This window comes from Arachis duranensis, unplaced genomic scaffold (assembly GCF_000817695.3).
Source record: "Arachis duranensis cultivar V14167 unplaced genomic scaffold, aradu.V14167.gnm2.J7QH unplaced_Scaffold_343483, whole genome shotgun sequence".
NCBI classification, from domain to species: domain Eukaryota; kingdom Viridiplantae; phylum Streptophyta; class Magnoliopsida; order Fabales; family Fabaceae; genus Arachis; species Arachis duranensis.
Window position 1 is genome coordinate 310939 of NW_026264909.1, and position 7887 is coordinate 318825.

The following is a 7887-nucleotide window of genomic DNA, read 5'->3' on the forward strand; positions in this document are numbered from 1 at the left end:
AGAAGCACCAACGCGTGCACCAATTTTCTCCCTTGGCAGCACCAAGCGCGCGCACCAACTCGTCCCTGGCGCACCAAACCTTTCCTGCCCTGCCCTTGGCACGGGCAGGGCAGCCTCTCACGCACCACGCCGCACCAAATCCACGCACCAAGCTTCAATTTTCTGCCCTGCCCTCCACAAGGGCAGGGCAGCCTCCTGGGAGTGAATTTCATGGGCCAAATTCAATCAAAAATTCAATTCAAATTCCCTTTGAACTCAAATCTTCACCAATTGAACCAAGGCCATCCAAGACCCATTTCCCTCAAATCCAAAGCAAGCAAAGCCCACTCAACATGACTCAAAGGCACATGGATCAATTAGATTATGATTTTTATTTTGTTTTAATTTCATTTTCATTTTTCATTTTGTAAAGCCTATATAAAGGCATCATTTTCATCTTTGTGGGGGAGCTATTTTTTCCTTTATTCTTCTTCTGTCTTAAATTTGGGATTGAGAGTGAAGGAATTCTGTTTCATTCTTGATCTAAGATTGCTTTCTGTTATTTTTCTGCATAATTCAGTGAATTGAGTTTTAGATCCAAGTTTTTCTCTACGGCTTTCATCTTCCTTTCTTCTTCAATTTGTCTTCTACCTTGATCAAGGAAGGGTTTGAGATCTAGACTTGTTTTCTAGTCTCATTGATTCCCTGAGATCAAATTTATTTTGAAATTGAGTTGAGTTCTTGGCTGCTCTTCTATTTTTACTGTTACATTGGCTTTCAATTTACTTTCAAGCAATTTAATTCTTCTGCACTTGTTCTTCATTTTAGATTTCTGTTCATGATCCCAATTTCCTTTCCTGCATTCTGCACTTTCACATCTTTGTTCACATTGAGCTTGATTTAATTTTCTGCACATTTACATTTTCTGCAATTTAAATTTATAGTTGCTTAATCTATTGCTTTCATTTAATTTCCAGCACCCAACCCCCCTTTACTTTTCATGCAATTTATATTTCTTGTCATTTAAGATTCTTGCAATTTTACTTACTTGTTCTTTAAGTTACTTGCCAATTTACTTTCTGCATCTTTAAGTTTCCTGCCATTTACATTTTGCGATTTAAAGTTCATTGCTATTTACATTCTGCTGCAACAAATCTCACTCACCAATGTTAGCTTGACTAAACTAATCACCCACTAAAATTGCTTGATCCATCAATCCCTGTGGGATCGACCTCACTCTTGTGAGTTATTATTACTTGATGCGACCCAGTACACTTGCCGGTGAGTTTTGTGTTGGAAATTCGTTTTCCACACATCAGCAGACATTCAGAGCTTTCCAACGATATATAGCAATCCATATTTGGCATACAATTGAAGCACAAGTGAAAGGCATCTTTAAGGCCTAAAAATCAACCACAAAATGCAACCAGCAACGTTAGAAGTGGGAGCCCCTCTGCAAAGCAAAGTAGCGCTATTATTGTGCAAGGAAATTCACCAAATTGGCTCCACCAGGATTCAAACCAAGGAGCTCCTCTCTTGCAAGGAAGGAGTGCTCTACTTGGCCAAAGAAAATAGAACCAATTTGACTCACCCAAGGTTCAAACTGGGAGCTCTCTCTCTACAAGGCAGGGGCGCTCAGTTAACTTAGTTAACTTAGCGCTATGAGGGCTGCCCAAGGAAGCTTTGTCATGCAAGCAAAATGGGCCAAGGACAAGCACATGTAGCGCTCAGTTAGAAAATTCTAACTTAACGCTACCCTGGAGCAAGAGACGGACTAAAATGAGCCTGGGACCAAGACTTGGAGCGCTCAGTTAACTTAGTTAACTGAACGCTCCCCTGGGAGCTGCACCATGGCACTATTTCAATCAAAAAGCCATTTTGGATCCACTCTTCTTCAAATCCAAAGCAAGCAAAGCCCAATTGACATCACTCAAAGGCACAAGGATCAATTAGATTAGGAATTTCATTTTAATTGTAATTTGTTTTCAATTTCAATTTCATTTTGAATTTTGTATCACAATTTTCATAGTTTTAGATGTAGTTTTTAGAGAGAGATGCTCTCTCCTCTCTCTTCGGATGTAGGATTAGGATTCCTCTTAAAGGATTTAGGATTTATTATTATTTCAACTTCCAATTTTTCTTCTCCATCACAGGTTCAATATTCCTTTATTTTAACTTCTCTTATTTTTAATTATATATATTGCCAATTTAGCTTATTGATGCTTGGGATCTATCCAAATTATTTTCATTCAAGTAGATTTTATATTATTGGCTTTAATTGATTAACTGGAAGCTCTTGAGTTATCAACTATTCATGATTGATTGCTATGTCAGCTAATTAACCGGAATTCCACTAACTCTAGTCTTTCCTTAGAAGTTGGCTAGGACTTGGGAAATCTAACCAATTGGTTCACTTGACTTTCCCTTGCTTACGCAAAGGTTAACTAAGTGGGATTAACTTTCATTCTTATAGGAGCAACTAGGATAGGAATTCCGAATTTTCATATCTTACCAAGAGTTTATTTTATAGTTATTTATTTATTTTAATTGTCATTTGAATTACTTGTCGTACTTTTTCCTTATTTCCAAAACACCCAATTTTACCTTTTTCATAGCCAATAATAAGAACATACCTCCTTGCAATTCCTTGAGAAAACGACCCGAGGTTTGAATACTCGGTTATAAATTTTAAAATAGTTTGTTATTTGTGACAACCAAAACGTTTGTAAGAAAGGTTGATTGCTTAGTTTAGTAACTATACTTACAAGGAGAGTTTACTATAACTTCTAAACCATCAATCTTCAGTTCCTTCAAAATGGCGCCGTTGCCGGGGAATTGCAAATGTGTGCCTTATTATTGGTTATTGTAAATATTTTTCAAAAAAAAATATTTTTCTTTTACTTGTTTCTTTGTTTTCTCTCTTCCCTCTTATTTCTGATATCTATTATGAATTCTCACCCCTCTCGCTTTGAGTTTGGTTCTAATTTTGTCGCAAGGAATGGAAGCTACAGGACTATGCATCAAGGTCTAGGCAATGAAAGATGGATGGAGCCACAAGGATCCGATCAACCCTTTAGGCAACAACACCCTCCTAGATATCATGGACAAAGACCATTCTACAATGCATACCCAACTGATAGATTTGGTGGACTGCCTTCTAACTACCAACAAGCCCCACCCTGTGCTCAGAGGCCATCCTCTCGACATAACTTCGAACCACCACGCTCACAAGCTTCTTTTCACCATTCACTACCACATGATCCTTATCCACCCCAACGCCAATCTAACTATTCCCAAGAACCACCACACACCTATGCACCATGTCCATATCCATCAAGCCAAGAATCACAGGTTCACCTCGAAGAATCAGTAAAACAATTTAATGCAACCCTTCATCAACTGGAGCAAGCAATAAGTCAATTTTCTTCCAGACGCTCAGACACTCAACAGACTCCCATGGCTTCATATGGAGAATCTAAAGAAGAACGCAGCACGAAAAAGACACTAGAAACTCCAGTAGACAACATAGAGCATAACTTCGTACTGAAACAAGTATAGGACGCTGTCATTGTAGAATAAGAAGAGTTTGATGAAGATTTAGGAGATGCTGAACCTCCACAGGAACACAGAGTCATGGAAAACTCCGTCAAGGATGTTACAATTGATGCTAAAGAGGATGTTGCACAGCCTCCAATGCAGATATCTTATGAAGAACTGGACGGAGTAACTCAAGACGCATGTTTCCTTGATGATGATAGTCACCAATCAAGTCCTCATAGTGATGAACTTGCACCCGCAAGTGAATTCTTTGAGACAGAAGAATCTTCTCCAAGTAAATACGAAGATGATGTAGAGGTCGACTTTTCTCAACCTCCTAATTATGACTCAAGTGATGAGGAAGATATGGAAGACTTTGACCAGGACATGGCTGGAATGGAAAAGGTTTGCAAGGAAGTGGAGGAATTCACTGAAGACCACAAGGGAGTAGAGCTTGCAAAATCACTGAAAACACTGACCCCAAGGCCACTACCACCCAACACAAACCTCAAGTGGGTAAAATCCTTGACTTTCATCCTCAATTTCCCACTTGAATATGGTTTGCTTGAAACAAATGGCCAGCTTAGAGCTCTTTGCGGCTTTAAGAGAAAAAGGGAAATGAATCGCACTCAGCGTTGGTATGCAAGATTCAATGAGGTTTTGCACTTCAATTTGAGGTGTAGGAATTGGTGTCAAGCTCAATTTAAAGGATCTCGGAAACTGTTTGGTCACTGCAGTGAGAATTCGGATTACTCATCACCCGACTGGAATGATGTAGATCAAGACAAAGACGAGTGTAGAAGAAAAGTTTGGGATCCTGGAGTCTATTCTGACATTTAACACTCCGGGAGCCTGCAAGCCTGTTTGAACTCACACAAGGGCTTTACGTACTTTGTTTGGGACCCCGGAGGATGCTGGCAATCCAAACACTGGTGGAGATTTCTGGACGAATTCAAGCACAAGCCACCATAACAGGAAGCTCATCAAATGTCCAACTTAAAGACTTTAACTAAAAGTGCTAGGTGGGAGACAACCCACCATGGTATGATCGTTCCTTCTCTATTTTACTCTGTTTTTATATTTCGTTTGAACGTGAATTTCTGCATAACGTTTATTGCATTCTGCATTCTGCATATTAAAAAAAAGGGTGTGCGACGCGACCGCATCACTCATGCGATCGCGTTAGTTGCGACAAAACACCTTCCACGCGTCCGCGTCATCCACGCGGTCGCGTGACCTGGAAATCGGTGTAAAGATCCAACGCCCAGAAAGCTGGGCTGGATTCGTGTGGCCATTGTGAGTTTCGCACAAAATGAACCACACAGTCGCGTCCCTGACGCGATCGTGTTACATGCACAAACACTAATCCCACGCGACAGCGTGAGCGACGCGATCGCGTCGCGTGGATAGCACACCACCCCAAAGGAGACAGAGAGTTGCACTGAAGCGACGCTGGAATTGTGCGTTTCGCACGATTTCTAGCGACGCGATCACGTCGGCTACGCGATCGCGCCATTCATTATTTACCAATCCCATGCGATCGCATCAGCCAAGCGATCGCGTCAACCCCCATTTCACCCCGGCCATGTGATCGCGTCACCCTCCCAACCCTTTTCCTTCCTCTCTTTTCTCCACAACCACCACCCACAACTTCGAGCAACCACCACCGCCCACCGCAACTCCCGACGACCACCCAGAACCACCACCACCACCCTCAACCCCTATCCGCCCACAACCACCACCCTCAACCCCCGTCCCAACCCTTTCCCTCCTACCCCCATTACCCTTCCCGAAGCCCCTGCCTCTGAACAGCTACCACCTCCGCCGCGTCGGACGCCACCACCACCATCCCCCAGCCACCTCTCTGCCCCGCCTTCATTCATACGTCTACCAGGTTCCGCAGAACGCCACCCTTCTATCATTCTTAGTTAATTCCATATTTTTTCTGTTTATGTTTATCATTAGGCTAGTTAGATATGCAGGTTGTAGTGGATTCTAGGTTGTTAGGTAGCTTAGGATGTGGTTAGTGGATTTAGGCCTCTTTAATTGTGCTGTTTGTGCTTCTTGTTTTCTAATTTTTGTAATTCTGTTGTGTTGTTTGTACTGTTCATATGCTGTAATTTCTTTCTTTCATGCTGCTTTTTACACTGCTTTTTCATGTTCATATTCCTTATATGTAATTGCAGCTATATTTTATTTCGTATGAACTATTCTGATTGCTGTTTATTTTCTAGGAACATCCAATTTTAGCCGAAATGCTGCCCAAAATTTCTGTAAACTGTTTTGTTTCCATTCATGTCTTGGTTTTGGGTACTTTGAACTCTGCTTTACTCTGCTTTTACCCAACTAATTCATGGATGACAGAGCAAGCTTTCTTATTCTTTTTTAATTTCCTGGTTTATTAATTACATCTTGGATTATTCAATCACACTTTTTGATATTTTCATTTGATTCATCCCTAACTTCCTTGTTTGAATTTAAGTTATCTATTGCTTTTATTTGTGAATTTTCGTTACTTAGAAAATGTTAATCATGCGACTCATTTTACCCATTTTTTTCCTAACTCATTAATTTTAACCTCCTAAACTCTTTTTCAATTCTAACCAAACCTAACTGTTTAAAACATTTTTTCCTGGTTTCTCACTATTCTCTTTAACCTTCTAACCATGGCATGTTGATCATTCTTCCTAAATAACATGAATTCTAAATACATTATGGATTGTGCATATCTTTTCTCGGATTTCAATTCCTATACAATCTTTAATGCACATTGCTTAACTCAATTTTCATTCTTTTATTGCACCTTTGCCACTATATGCTTAGTTTGCTATTTGCTTAGTTGTTTTTCTATTTTTATTATATCCTAGCTTTCTGTCTTTCAGGATGTCAGATTCCCAAAGAAAAGGAAAAAAAAAGGCTACCACTGGCAAACGAAAAAGAGGAGAATCCTCTGTGTCTATCTTCGACATCCTGCATGATGACTCCGTGTGGGAAAAACACTTTACCGCGCAGGAGAAGGCTGACCAGCTACTCCCTGCTACTGATCCCTTAAAGTTTGCAAACCGATACTGCGAGTTGAAATATCCGGCGTTTGCAACCTCCAGGAACCTGTACTTAGAGCAGACTCTGAAAATCCAAAATGAACTCCAACAATACACCTCTGATCAGATCAAAGAAAGAGGCTGGTTCTTCCTGGGGAGAAACCTGACAGAGGTCAATGCATTTTAGGTAAGGGAATTTTACTGCAATTATTTCAAAACTTCCCTAGATGCAGTGAACCTAAGACGGAAGCAAATTCTGGTTACTGAAGAGGCCATTGAGGATATTTTGCTGCTTCCGCATAAATCCGATCAGCCTGATGGGTACAAAAAGGCTGAGGAGGACATGCGTTTCATGAAGTTTGATTGGGATGCTATCAAGGCAAGGATAGCCCTTGACCCGACTTTTCCATGGGAAATGGGTCAGGACACCACCATGCCTAAGGGAATCAAGCGGATTTACTTAAATGATGAGGCTTGGCTTTGGCGTCAGATCTTGAGCAACTATGTTATGCCAAGTACCCATAAGACAGAGATACCAGCCGCTATGATCACCCTCCTTTGGTGTGTGATGGAGGGTAAGGACCTGTACCTACCACATTTTATCCGGTTTTACATGGCCAGGGTCCACATCCGAGGCACTCTCCCCTTTTCGTATCTCATTACCTAGCTCGGACGTCGAGCTGACGTACCATGGGAGGATGCCGATGAGAGGCCACCTGCTGCAGACTGCAGGAAGATTATCCATCACAGCAGGAACTTTCTAGCTTTGGGCTACAAACCTCCATTTCTCTCATCTTCCGGTGATACAGCCACACCATCTGCTGGCCCTTTGATACGTAAAAATGAGATTTCACATATAACCGGCAAGTATACCGGGTCGCATCAAGTAATAAAACTCACTAAGAGTGAGGTCGATCCCACGGAGATTGGTAGATTAAGCAACTTTAGTTAATAGTAAATTTAGTCAAGCAAACATGGTTTTGATTTCATGAGATTTGTGATTTTTGAACATAATTGCAAGAATTTAAATGCCAAAGAAGTTAAAGAACTAGAAGAGAGAGATAAAATGAAAGTAAATAACGGAAACTTAAAATGCAAGAAACTTAAATGACATCAAAGATAAATTGCAAGGAATGAAAGGTTGCAGAAATTTAAAGAACATAAGAGTAAATAGCAAGAAATAAAGGAACAAAATGTAGATGACAAGAATAATAAATTGACAGAATATATGTAGAAGGGAATTGGGTCATGGGTAGTCAAACAACTAGAAAACATAACCAATTGCCACTCTCGTGATCTAATTGTTCATGAGAAGAGATGAAGCTCAATT